At 33.8% G+C, this 15,041-nt stretch overlaps 1 protein-coding gene across 6 annotated transcripts in view; it reads left to right on the forward strand.

Annotated features, from left to right (window-relative positions):
- CCDC178 (coiled-coil domain containing 178) overlaps positions 1–15,041 on the forward strand; it is a 444,107-nt gene that overhangs the window by 198,310 nt on the left and 230,756 nt on the right. The gene's annotated exons all lie outside the window — the stretch shown is intronic.

The following is a 15,041-nucleotide window of genomic DNA, read 5'->3' on the forward strand; positions in this document are numbered from 1 at the left end:
TCGCTTTCTGTTAACTAAATAAATAAAATCTTTTAAAAAAAATTGTAAAAACTTTTAAAGATGTATGTAATATTGTATACATCTATAAGCTATTTTTGATCCTAATATTTATATCACCATTATTATATATATTCATATACTAAATTACTTTTCTTCCTTTTTACATTTTCAAAGACACTGTTTAATCCATTTTAAAAAATGGAGGAAATATATACCTTAAACAAGTATGTCAGTGAATGAACATACCATCTGTAGTGCTATTTCTGTGATCCTTCCTACAGAAAAGTATTAATAGAGGAACAATAATTTTATTAATAATAGTGCTAATAATAGTACTATTAATAATAGTGCTAATACTCTTCCATTTTACATATGGCCATTACATAGAAAAGGGGTATTTTGGGAGGAGGGGGCCTAAAAATATGGAAATAATTGGTGCCATCTAGTGGCAATAAATGATGCCTTCTCTTAGAGAAGTTCCTGAAATCTCAAGATTTGTGATATATGAATGGACTGGAGAGGCTTAGACTCAATTGCACATCTCAAAAAGAGAAGGCTTAAGTTATTTACTGATTTAAGCATCACTCTCTACCTCATATTTTATCACAGCAGTAGAATTAGCTGTTTGAATTCAACCACATTTTCCAATTGTACTGGTGCTGAGAACACAGTGGGATCTCAATAATCATTTATTGACTGGCATTTCAGCACTTTAATGGAACAATAATAATTAGTGAAATGGCAAAATATGGTCAGCAGGAGAGAGACAAAGAAAAAATTCCTGTATAACTAGCCTTTCAAAAATGGAGATTTTTATTTTTTTCATCCAAAATCTTGTCTCTGCTGTCCCATTCTGAAATGTACTTAACCTCCAGCTACTTGCCACATCACCTGGTTTTGTGTTTTGTCCTTGGTACCTGTCTCTATCTGAACTTGTTTTGTTCATTTGTTTTTACTTGTTTGTTGTCTGCCTGCATCTTGCAGTACTGACATATTGTCAGTGAGGACAGATTTTCTGTCACATTCTTCTGTGTATCTTAAAAGCTCAGAACTATGCCTGGCGCAAGGGAGGCACTCAGTGAATACTCATTGAATGACTGAATGAATAAATGGATGAACATATGCTTTTTTGGTAATTTTGCTGTCCACTTGCATAATAATGCCTAAAAGCAGAAGCATTTCAGAGATACTTTCCATACTGTGCCAGCCTGATACTTTAGTTGAATACTCATGTTGTATGCAAAATCTGAACGTCTCCCTTTCTCTTTCTCATTCCCCCTCTCTCCTTGATAATACACGAGAAATTTGCCATCCAATCTGTTCTCTCTAGATGAAAATGATTACATTGTCTATTGATTTCTAGCAATTAAGGATTCTGCTAAATATCTGAATAATACTTCTCTAGTAACCTTTAATTTATATGAAATTGCCTCTTATCAGCTCTTGGATTGCTCTTTGCTATGCATTTATCCTATGTAAACAGAAGCATAGAGTTTGAACATACACAGTTTAGAAATTTACTTATCTCAATATTAGTGACACTATTTATGATTATGATCAGTTATTGGCATTAAATAATGTAAAGACAATATAATTTTTCATATAAAACTATTTAAAAATTTGTAAATATGTGTGTAATATGAAGCATTCCCATAAAGAAACAAGTTTCATTAGGCATCATTACATATGTCGTATTACTAATCTGGGGTGTCCCCTCCTGGGTAAAACAACTGATCACAATTATGGATCATCTGAAGGAATTGTTTAACAAAAGACCATAAAAGCCACACTACAATTAACTGGGGATGTAAGAAAACATGCCATAGAATTAGAAATACAAACAGCCAATAAAATGGTTTAAGAAAAAAATATATACAAATTTCAGATAGCATGCAATATAGTTCTGGAGTTAAAATCAACTTTTTTGGTAGGCAGTTTCATGTCAGATATCTTTAAATGGAAGATTTTTTAAAGTGTTAAATGGGTTTTTATTAACTGCCTATAATTACCAAATGCAATTAAGATTAAAATCTCAGTATAGCATATTCTTCAAAGTACTATAGCTATAGCTACTGATCTTTCTTTTTTATTATTGGAAAGATCCAAACAAAACTGGAGTTTCAGGTATTTTAATCTTTAGTTTTAATTTTAATCTATTATTAGCCATCCTCAGAAGTCCCACTGCTTTTCTATGTCAGTGCCTTTCTCTAGTGCTTTCTATAACCTTGCCCTTCTTCCTATAATTTAGGGTATGATATGAGAAAGGTGTAATGCATTACATTGGATCTTTGGCAGACAGAACAATTTCCAAATTGAGTTCTAAAAGACACAATCTCCCAATACTTTGTGGAGTTTATTGGTTTTTATTTGGCTTCATATTTATATTTCACTCTCAGGAAATACTTATAATAGTCCCATATTTGGCTATTAAATCATTTCTTGACCCTTTCATGTGGAAAATTCTTAGCTAATACAGAGGCAGTGATTCAGTGCCTCATTAGACAGCCAGGTACAGCAATAGTAAAAACAAGAAACAAATTTAATCTCTGAACTAATTTTAAAGATTATTACAATTTAAAAAATTATTCTCCTATTGTCCACTCATCACCACATTCACGCAACTAGTTCAGGGCACTCACTGTTGAACGACCAAAACCCTAGCGTCAGTTTTAAAGATGCAGTTAGCAGAAAGATGGGAGATGCGAAAAACAAACTTGAATATCGTAACATCGCACAAATTACGTACAATAAATTGTGTCGCTGGCCCACTGACCTGATACATTAGGTATGATTAAAATAAAATAAAAACTATTACATATTCTGTGATCTTAATAGTGGGTAATAAATGTGTAAAAAACCTGGAAACATTTAGATAAGAGCTGAGCAGTGACCCTCCTAGGCAAGAATAATTTGCCTTAATGCTAATATTCTTGCCCCCCAAAATATTTTAAAATAACATGAAATTTTTAAAAATTAAGAACATGGTTGGCATAATATTTTTAACAATTCTAACAGGATTAAACATCAATCACATGTCATAATATTAATTAGGTTCATCATATTGCCTTTTTTTCCATATTGCCTTTTTAAATCAACTTGTTCGACTATATGGTTCTTTGAGGAATGAACATTTTAATTTGAGGAGTGGTAGCAAAAGAGTGCTAGTTTTATTAATTAATTAATTAATTTATTTATTTATTTACTTTAAAAAGTTTTTTTGTTGTGTTATGTTAGTCATCATACATCATTGGTTTTTGATGTGGTGTTCCATGATTCATCGATTGTGTATAATACCCAGTGTGCTAAGAAATCCATGCCCTCCTTAATACCCATCACCAGGCTCACCCATCTCCTCATCCCTCTCCCTTCTGAAACCCTCAGTTTGTTTCCTTGAATCCATAGTCTCCTATGGTTCTTTTCCCTCTCCGGTTGACCCCCCCTTCATTTTTCCCTTCTAATGTCCTCCATGCTGTTGCTTATGTTCCACAAGTAAGTGAAACCATATGATAATTGACTCTCTCTGCTTGACTTATTTCACTCAGCATAATCTCCTCCAGTCCCATCCACGTGAATGCAAAAGTTGGGTATTTATCGTTTCTGACGGCTAATACTTCTTTGTGTATATGGACCTCATTTTATACCAGGGAGCACCAAGTTTTTGCACAGATTCAGTGCTGCAATGATCTTAGATACTCAGAAATCAGGAAGGAGTAACACTAGAATGTAAAGGAAATATGTAGCATTGGTATAAGGGATTCCCAAATATAAACTTAAGATATTTTGGTTGTTTGAGTAGAGCATGATCCATTAAACAAGGAAGAAGCCTCTCTTCTTTTTGCATCTCTCTCCAGCATTGTGTTACATCTTGCAGATATGTTCCAAAATATCTACTAACACTACATTAAAGCACTATACATGAAGCTTGAATAGGCCTTTTATTTTTTGTTTTTGGGATTTTTTTGTTTTGTTTTTTTTAAGATTTTATTTATTTATTTATTTATTTATTCATTTATTTGTCAGGAAGAGAGAGCACAAGCAGGGGGAGTGTCAGGCAGAGGGAGAAGCAAACTCTTCACTGAGCAAGGAGCCTGATGTGGGACTCCATCCCAGACCCCTGGGATCATGACCTGAAGCCAAAGCCTTAAGTAACTGAGCTACCCAGGCGTCCTGGCTTTTTATTTTTTGAACTGACAATCTATCACAATTTTTAGCTTTCGCCCCCCAACTACCTAGAGGCATCTACTAAATCACTTGGCCATAATCCATTTCAGTTTTTCTATACGTTGGTATTTTTTTTAAAGAATTTATTTATTTATTTGAGAGAGAGACAGTGAGAGAGAGCATGAGAGGCGAGAACGTCAGAGAGAGAAACAGACTCCCCATGGAGTTGGGAGCCTGATGCGGGACTCGATCCCGGGACTCCGGGACCATGACCTGAGCCGAAGGCAGTTGCTTAACCAACTGAGCCACCCAGGCGCCCAACGTTGGTATTTTTTTTATATTATTGTGATAATACTCTATCAACACAATTTGGATATTATGCTTTTTCCAGGTAACGTTAATTTCCTAGTGGGACTGCCACTTTTGAAATTCCGCCACCCTCCCCACTGCAGAGTAATAGCATAAATATATGATTATTCTCATTTAGTCAATTAAAGTAATTATTGTATGAGTTTCCACATATGAGATTGCATTCTTATGTACACCTAATTGGTTAGGCTTTATTAAAATTGTAATACATTACTGGATTCAATTTATACCCATTTAATGATGAATATCTATTGGTCTGTAGTTCTTCTATTTTGTACTTTGTTCAAGATATTTGTATCAGAGATTTTTACAAGAGTTTTTCAAATGAAATAAGGTTTTTTGTTGTTGTTGTTAAATAGCATAACACATTTCAGTTTCTTAAAGTTTTGAGAAATTCTCCCATGATACTAATAAGATATGTGATGAGTTAGAGATTTTACCTCATTTGTAAGCTAACAAGTTAGCCTGCCATAGTTTCACAGATGCTGGGAGAAGGCATGAAACTCCTGGGTGAAAAGCAGAGATTTTATTGCTTCCTATACAACAGCAGTGTGAGCTTCATGTTTGCATAGGTTCATCTTGGCTCTAAGTCTTGAGGAGTAAAAGGAAAGTGGTCAGGTGAATGCTACATATATACAAGGAATTTTTATCACAGCTGATAAACTTGGAATGTAGGAAAGCCACACTTTTTTATGGAGGCTTGCAGCAAATGTGCCCAGCCTTTGCCCCAGAGGAAGTCATTACATTTGGTATGCAATATTGAAAATGTAGTTCTGGATCAAGGTGGTCATAAGTGTGTAAACATGATGGTGAATTCCCCCCTATATATATTACCTGAGCTTGACTCTTTTCTGAAGAAAAGTATTTTTAAAATTTATTCAGTGTATTTTTTGGTTTTGGCATGATTAATGTTTTCTAATTCTTGAGTCAATATGGTCAAGCTACATTTTTCTAGAAAAGATGATTTTAATGAGGTTTTCAAATATATTATCATTAAGTTATATGAAATATATATTTTTTCATTTCTTCTTCTTCTGTAGTCATATTCTTTTTTCATTCACTAGACTTGTTTTTTCTTTTTCTTGACTGACCCTGTTAAATTTTTTCCTTGTAGTTTTTTCACACACTCCAAATTCTGATTTTTTCATGATGATTATTTTTGTTCTCTAAGTCATTAGTTTTAGCTTTTTTCTTTGTTAACTAGTCTTTTTGACTGATTTTTATAATTTTATTTTGTTTTTCCTTTAACAAGCTGAGTTAATACTTTAGTTTTTTCTTTCTCGTTTACAATGAAAAGCAAAAAAAAAGACCAAGTAGTCTCTGAATGCAATTTTGCCAGTTTTAATAACTTACACTCTTCAGTATTGGTCTTGGCAATGATCTTTTGCATATGAATGCCAAAAGCACATGAAACAAATGCAAAAATAAACAAATAGGACTACATCAAACTGAAAAGCTTCTCCATAGAAAATAAATAATGAATAAGTTGAAAAGACAGCCTATTAAATGGCAGAAAATATTTGCAAACTATATCTCTGATAAAGGGTTAATATCAAAAATAGATACGTAACTCATACAACTCAATGGCAAAACAAAAACAAAAACAAAAACAAAAACCAGAAATAATCCACTTAAAAATGGACAAAGAGCCAGAATAGACATTTTTCCAAAAAGTATACCAATGGGCAACAGATAAATGAAAAGGTGCTCAATATTACAAATCATCAGGAAAATGAAATTAGGAGCCCAATGAGATATCATCCCTCTTTCTTGTTAGGATGGTATTTATCAAAGACATAAGGAATAACAAGTATTGCTAAGGATGTGAAGAGAAGGGAACCCTATATATTGTTGCTAGGAATATAAATTGGTACAGCCTTATGGAAAACAGTGTAGAGATTTTTTTTAAAATTGAAAATAGAAACCCATTAATTCAGCAGTCTCACTTCTACGTATATTTCTGAAGGAGACAGTCAGTATCTAAAAGAGGTATCTGCACTCTTGTGTTCATTGCTGCTTCATTCACAGAAGCCAACATAAGGAAACAATTTAAGTGTCTGTCAATGTATGAATGGATTAAAAAAAAGTTATGGATAGATAGATAGGTAAGATATTCACTCTATATATAATGCAATATTTTTCGGTCATGAGACAGAATGAAATCTTGCCATTTGCAATAAAATAGGTGAACTTAGAAGACATTACGCGAAGTAAGCCAGACAATGAAAGACAAATACTATAGGATCTCACTTATTTGTGGAATCTAAAAAAAAAAACAAAACAAAAAATGTTGAACTCAGTATAGAATGGTGGTTATCTGGAGCCAGGGCGATGGGTAAAATGGGGGTGATGCTGGTCAAAGGGTACAAACCTTTCATTATAAGATGAGTAAATTCTGGCTATCTAATGTATTGCATGGTAACTATAGGTAGTAATTGTATTGTATGTATACTTGAAATTTGCTAGGAGAGTGTAGATTGTAAATATTCTTATCCATACACACAAAAAGATAATTACATGAGATGATGGTTGTTTTACTTAACCTGATTGTGGTCATGATTTCACTATGCAAACATATATCAAATTGTCACATTACACATTTTAAATATGTACAGTTTTATTTATCAATTAAACTTCAACAAAGCCAGGGAAAAATAAATTTCTGTTAAAAGGTTTTGTTTAATTTCCTTGAGATTATCAAACAGAAACACTGCAACTTTTGTTCCATGGATAATTAATGAACAAAGAAATTAAATGAAATGTTTAGTTCAACATTAATTAATTTGTGGGTTTTGCTTTATATATTTCTAGTTCATGTTATTCAGTGCATAGAGACTCAAAATTATTAAATGACAATTTTGATCATATTTTTTAACATAATGGCAATTTTCTCTTTTGTATTATTTGAGAGTTAATATCAACTGGTCTTTTTGGTAGACTAACCTAATTTTACATTTTATTTTTAAGTATTCTGACTTGTTTTTTAGGTATGCATTTGTGACAATTATAGAGCAATATTTAGGATAATTCTACTTTTGAATCCATTTTGCTTTAGTAATTTATATAATTAGTTTTATTGGTTCTTGCTTCTGTATTCTTGCCTAATGCTTTCTATGGTGATACTACCTTTCTACTTTTGCCATTATTGCTTTTTTGGCATATTGACTGCTGTGGTTTGATTTTATTGCTTTTAATAGTGTAAAGTGGAGACATTCTACTTTTAACTATATCACTGTTTCAAATTTCCATATAAATGTGCTCATATATTAGTAATGCAGATAAACATTGAAGGATAAAGCTGGTAATATAGGTTCAGGTTATATGATGAAGACCCACTTGAAAAGTTTACACTTAATTTGTAAAGCAGTGGGAGGCATGGCGAATATTCCAGGTGTACAGTGTGCTCAGAGATAGGCAAGATAAATTAGACAGCATTATGTCGGACAAACTGAAGTGAAATGAAAACAGGAGTTACAGATATAAGTTACAAGAAAATTCTTTTGTAATTAAAGACAAGTGATGAGACATTGATGGAGCAGGAATGAGGTTTACAGACTTAACAGAGACTGATGTCAAATTGTATATGATAAACGAAAAAAAGAACAGAATATATAGAGGGAGGCACAATACTGATTGACTAGAAAAATTATGGTGGCATTTATAGTATAAAGACTATTAATGACTGGCTTCGCTGAGAAGAGGATCTATCTTGAATGTGGTAGAAATTATGTAAGTGAAAGTATGTACCTAGTCACTATGTGGAGATAGAGTTTGGGAGATGGAGTAGAAATGGATAGAGTAGAAAATCAGTACAGCATTAATAGTTGAAGCCATGGGAGCTCATGAAAGTTATAAAGAAAAGTGTCAGAGAATATCTGAAGACAGAACCTGAGTGTGTAAGTTGTTACATTATTATCTGTCAGAATTTTTATATTCAGCTTAGTGACCACTGGGGCTAAGGCTCTGCAGACTACATTTTTCTTTGTCACATGCCTCTAAGGCTTTGCAAAATATAGGGCACTAGAGGAGGAATGAAAGGAGGAAGGAGGAAGAAGTGTGTTCTTTGCTGCTGGCTTGTAGTAGCCTTCCTATCAGCTTTATCCTAGAAATGCATATTCAACTGAAAGCAGCAGTTCGTGTCCATAGCTATGCCTGAATACAACTTGGCTGTTAGGAGAGCATCAGTGATAGAAAGAGTAGTATCAGATTGGTAAAGGCAGGAGATTAAATATAATAGTGAAAGGAGCAAGAACATTGAAAGAAATTGGAAAAGGCAGCTTTAGAATAGTCTTTCAAGAGCTTTGGTAATAAAATAATTTGCATAGTTCTATTATTTTTTTTGCAAATTGCAAGTCCTAGGTATATTTTCTAACAAAAGGGAAAAAAGTCGGATTGAGGGAGAGATTGTATTATATGTTGTATTATGCAGTTTTATTTATTTTTTATTATGTTATATTAGTCACCATATAGTATATCATTGGTTTTTAAGTATGCAGTTTTATTTAACTATTCGGTTCCTATTCCAATTGGTGATGCTTTTAAGGGAGAGAACACTGTTTCACTCACAGGAGTACTTCCAGAGTCCATCTGATGTCTAGGACTTAATAAGTACTCAACATTGCTGAGTTGAAGTCCAGATGAAGTGATGTGACTCCTATAAGAGTAACTGGAAGAGTGGACTTTATATTTTAATTTACTTTGGCAAGGATAAACAAAATTGTTCCTCATTCATTCATTCATTCATTCACTGATTTATCTATTTATTTTGAAGTTGTGTGTCCCATGTCACAATATGGGTGAGATTCTGAACATCTTCAATGAAAGGTAACATTTGCTCCCAGTTAGCTTCACTGAGCAATGGTGAGGCCCAAATTAAAATACAGTACAGCTTCTTGAATTAAGCACAGAATTCTCTAGAACCCAGGAAGAGGAGTTTGAAGGAAATCTTGGACAGCCTGCAAAGGTGATAAAACAACCAAATAAACAAAAAACTTAGCCTGAAAAGGTGATGAAACAACCAACCAAACAAAAACTAAGTCTTGGAGGGTGGTAATAAGTTAGTCAAGGAAAGAATAGTTCAAGTAGTGAGAGCGATAGGAGAAAAGGCAGACAGATATCAAAAATAAGCATGCATTTAGGGAATGGCATGTAGTTTATTATGTTTGGAGATCAGATGGAGGGGAAAAGACCACATACTTACTGGTGGGAGCACCATCATGAAAGCTGTGAATATCACACTAAGGAGTTTAGACTTTATGTGATGAGTAAGTGATCAGAAGAATAATAAAGGTATTACAGCAGCTGAGGAAAATCCCACTAAAATTAGCAGAGATTTCCACTGCTCTGTTATCCACCTTGGTGTGGTGCTATTGGGCCAGAGTTGGACTGAGACATTTATCCTGTCAGCAGTTAGAGTTGGGAAAGGCCTACAGTGCCTGAACCTGGCTCAGAAGATGCTGCCATAAAAGAGTCCTTTACCCCCAGTATGATGAAGTAAATATTTCTTTTTCTTAGTATTTCATGATGTATAACAATGGTTGGCAATCATTGATTACATGTAATAAGCTGGAGAATGAGTGTTTTTGGCTGCAGCAATACCAACTAACAATTTAGTGGTGAGGTTGGAAGAACAAATATTGTTAAAATGTCTATAATACCCAAGGCAGTCAACACATTCAGTGCAACCCTCATCAAAATACCACTAACAGTTTTCACAGAACTAAAACAAACAGTCCTAAAATTTGTATTGAACCACAAAAGACCCTGAATAGCCAAAGCAATCTTAAAAAGGAAAAATAAACTTGGAGACATCACAGTTCTGGACTACAAGCTATGCTATACAGCTATAATAATCAAGATAATATGGTACTGGCAGATACTAAGACCAATGGAACCAAATAGAAAACCCAGAAATGGATCCACAACTATATGGTCAACTGATCTTCAACAAAGCAGGGAAGAATATCCAATTACAGTAAGACAGTTTCTTTTATAAATGATGTTGGGAAAACTGGACAGCAACCTGCAAAAGAATGAAACTCTGGGACACATGGGTGGCTCAATTAGTTGAACATCCAACTCTTCATTTGAGCTCAGGTCGTGATCTCAGGACTGTGGGATCAAGCCCCATGTTGGGCTCCAGTCTCTGCATGGAATCGGCTTATCTTTCTCTTCCTCTGCCCCTCTACCTGCTCATACACTCACAATCTCTCTCTCTCAAATAAATAAATCTTTAAAAAAAAAAAAGTATGGAACCAGACCCCTTTCATACACCATATACAAAAATAAATTCAAAATGGGTGAAAGACCTAAATGTGAGACAGGAAACCTTCAAAATCCTAGAGAAGAACAAAGGCAGTACCCTCTTTGACCTCAGCTGTAGCAGCTTCATACTAGAAATGTCTCTGGAGACAAGGGAAACAAAAGCTAAAATGAGCTATAGGATTTTGTCAAGAAAATCTTGTATGCTGTGAAGGAAACAATCAACAAAACTAAAAGACAGTCTACAAAATAAAAGATATTGGCAAATGACATATCTGATAAAAGGTTAGTATCAAAAATCCATAAAGAAGTTATTAAACTTAATACCCCCAAAACAAATAATCCAGTTAAGAAATAGGCAGAAGACATGAATAGACATTTTTCCAAAGAAGATATTCAGATGTCCAACAGACACATGAAAAGATGAGCAGTATCACTCATCATCAGGGAAATACAAATCAAAACCACAATGAGATACCATCTCACACCTGTCACAGTGGCTAACACAGGAACAATAGGTGTTGGTGAGGATATGGAGAACATGGAACTCTCTTATATAGTTGGTAGGAATGCAAACTGGCACAGCCACTTTGGAAAACAGTATGGAGTTTCCTCAAAAATTTAAAAATTAAACTGCCCTATGATCCAGCAATTGCACTAATAGGCATTTACTCAAAGGATACAAAAATACTGATGTTTATAGAAGCATTATCAACAATAACCAAATTATGAAAGGAGCCCAAATGTCCATTGATTGTTGAATGGATATAGTGGTATCTATATACAGTGGAATATTACATAGCCATCAAAAATAATGAAATCTTTCCATTTTCAATGATAGGGATGGAGCTAGATTGTAATTATGCTAAGCAAAATAAGTCAGTCAGAGGAAGACAAATACCACATGATTTCACTCATATGTAGAACTTAAGAAACAAAACAAAGAGGAAAAATAGGAGAAGGAAAAAAAGAACAAAGCAAACCATAAGAGATTCTTACCTAGAGAACAAACTGAGGGTTAATGGAGGGGAGGTAGGCAGATCATGGGCTAATGGATGGTGACTGTTAAAGAGGGCACTTGTGTTGAGCACTGAATATTATATTTAATATTGAATCACTGAATTTTACTCCTGAATCCAACATTACACTATATGTTAACTAACTAGAATTTAAATAAAATTTAATAAAAAAATGAAAAAAGACAAGGAATTTAATGGTGACAAGGTTTTAGCAAGGTGAAAGGATGAATTATATACTTTGAGTTTTTATTTTAATTCCAGTTAGTTAAGATGCAGTGTAATATTAGATTCTGTTGTACAGTGTAGTGATTCAGCACTTCTGTGCAACACCTGATGCTTATTACAAGTGCACTCCTTAATCCCCATCACCTATTTAACCCATCGTCCCACCTATCTTCCCTCTAGTAATCATCAGTGTATTCTCTCATCAGTCTTTTTCTTGGCTTGCCTCTCTGTTTCTTTCTCCTTTTCCCCCCATTTCTTAAATTCCACATATGAGTGAAATCATATGGTATGTCTTTCTCTGACTGACTTCACTTATAATATTACTCTCTGGCTCCATCCTTGTTGCTGCAAATGGCAAGAATTCATTTTTTTATGGCTGAGTAATATTCTTGTGTGTGTGTATATGCACATTCAATGATACATATGTATACATATGTATGTATATATACATGCATTATATAAAATTATGTATATATGCCAAAAATTTTTCCCCTAAGATCTAGGGTTAGGGTTCAGTTTAGAGCCAGGGTGATGGTATTCGTTTATTATCCTACAGTTCAGAGACCTCTCCAGGGGGATTACTTTAGGATTAGGGAAATAGGGTTAAGGTTAGGTTTAAAGTTAAGGGTTGGTGGTAAAAGGTTAGGAGTTAGAGTTAGGATTAGGTTTAGAGCTAGGGTTAAGAATTCCTGATAATATTTTTGATTTCATATACGTGGAGCTTAGTAACTATTTGGTTAGATACTTAAAAATTTTATCAAAATATATATGAAGTTTTTACTTTGGCAGCAGAATGGTTAGTGATGTCAGCATTGAAAAATGTAGACTGAGGAATAGGTTGGCAACTGGATTCAATCAAATTTGAGATACCTTTGAAGGAGCTACATGGAGTCCAGTATCCACTAAATGTAAGAATCTGGAACTGAAGGAACAAGAGTTGAACAACGGTATGGTTGTAGAAGCTGTAAGCATATACATTGCATCAGAGACTTCAGGAAATATTTCACAATACTAAGAATATTGAGAAGAAAGGTCAAGACACACTCCTGGTTAGATGATTATGATACGAAAAGTAGCAAGAAAAGAAGAAGCAAAAGGCAGAGAAGTGAGATATGAGAGTTTAAAACTTCAGCTGTGGTGCCATTCTAGATGATAACAAAGTCAGAAGGGTGTCCATGGGTATGAATTGTTAATGGGACGTAGAATTGAAGTTAACTAGATTTGAGTAAGTCCATAAACTCTAAGATTAAAATGTTGGATAAGTTATCCAGATAGATACTGGAGTAAAACAGAATGATGGCGGAACACAGGATAGACAGGAAGAGAAGATAGAGACACGTGGGCTGAAGTCTTTCCTTAGTGTGGGAAAATGACTAGAAAATCATTAAATGACAGTGCATTGGGGTGAGAGAGGCTATGTTCTTTAGGATATAGTATTATATTCTTTAAGATGAAAGTTTGTATTCTTTCTTTAATCATTATAAAACTCAAGGAGTATTTTTACATAAGCATGGAGAAATAATAGTTTGAAGCAATAATGGAGAACTAGGATTATGCTAATTACAACCAGACCCTCTAATATATAGGACCTTGAGAAATTAATATTCTTTAATTCAGGCCCAGATTTAGATAATGCAGACAGTTTTATTCAGTGTTATATAATGAGAATGAAATGTATTCTGAGCTTGTTTACCAATGAATAGCCCTTCCAGAGTCCACTTTGGAAAGATTTAAACTGGGATAGTGATTCAGTGTGATTAATAAGTGTATGCTGAGTTCCTACTACATAAAATACACTATTCTAGATGCTGAGGATTATGGGAATAGAACACAGTTTTCAACTCGGAGAAGCATACCAGCTTCACAAAGGAGAGAGAATCATAGCTTTATTTTAATAGGTTTTGCTAACTAGAGAGAATCAAAGAAAGAGAGACTTAAAATATAATCTGTAAATATTTTCAACTTTACTATCCTTACCAATTTTTTTTCAAAGAAAATAAGTGACTTGCTGAGACCCCTAAGACTTGATATGGTATTGTTTCTACCTACACCATTAGTAAGGCATCAACAGAGTACATTATATCTTATATAAGTTACTATATATGAAATAATTATATGCTAATATATAATTATATATTAGCATTTTGTTTGAAAGTATCACTTATATAATGGCTTAGCAGTGCTGAATAGTATGGTACATTATTTTTTATTTTTGGTTGCACCTATAATTAAAAGAACTTACAATTGTCCTGCCCATTTTCCTTTAAATTGTATGAATTTTACTTCAGTTGTTACCTTCAGGAAGGTCACCTCACCTTGCTTTCAGAAAAAAATGAATTTAATGTTGCATAAATGAGGTAGCTACAGGGTTATAATATTCATAAGGATAGATCTTAGACTAAAGTACTCCACCACAGCCAGGAATATTTTTCAATTACTTAAAGTTTCTAGTCTGTTCCCATTTCTCTAAACTTTTCAGGGGAGATAGAGATAGAGACAGGAAGATAGACCAGGTGGAGAGGGGAGAGAGGTGAAGATAGAGACTAGCTATCACTCTGTCTTTAGTGAGGTATTGGTGGTTTTCTGCTTTAAGTATCAGCACCATGAACTTTCTCTTAAACTTAGGCGATATTCTGACAAATATCAGAAATGTGACTTGTACATTGTCCTGTGGGGAGCATTGTTAACATTACCCAAATAGCCCTCCCACTGTCTGATTTATCTACTTTTAGAAAACGTATACCTGACCTCCTGAGGGAGCTGCATATCTCAAATTTGGGTGCCATGATAATAATAACAGTTTGAGAGAAAATGAAATAGGCTATAAAGAGAAAGGAAATGGAATATATAAACCAGTGTACAGTGTCATGTTCATTTCAGTACTATATAAAATAATGAAAATGTTTTTCGATAACCTTTGTTGATTTTTATAATGTGAAACATCCTTTTTAGAAAAAGACAATGAATGAACAAAACAAAACAAAAAATTAGTAAAAATATTTTTAG

This window comes from Mustela nivalis, assembly GCF_964662115.1.
Source record: "Mustela nivalis genome assembly, chromosome: 14".
Taxonomy (NCBI): Eukaryota; Metazoa; Chordata; class Mammalia; order Carnivora; family Mustelidae; genus Mustela; species Mustela nivalis.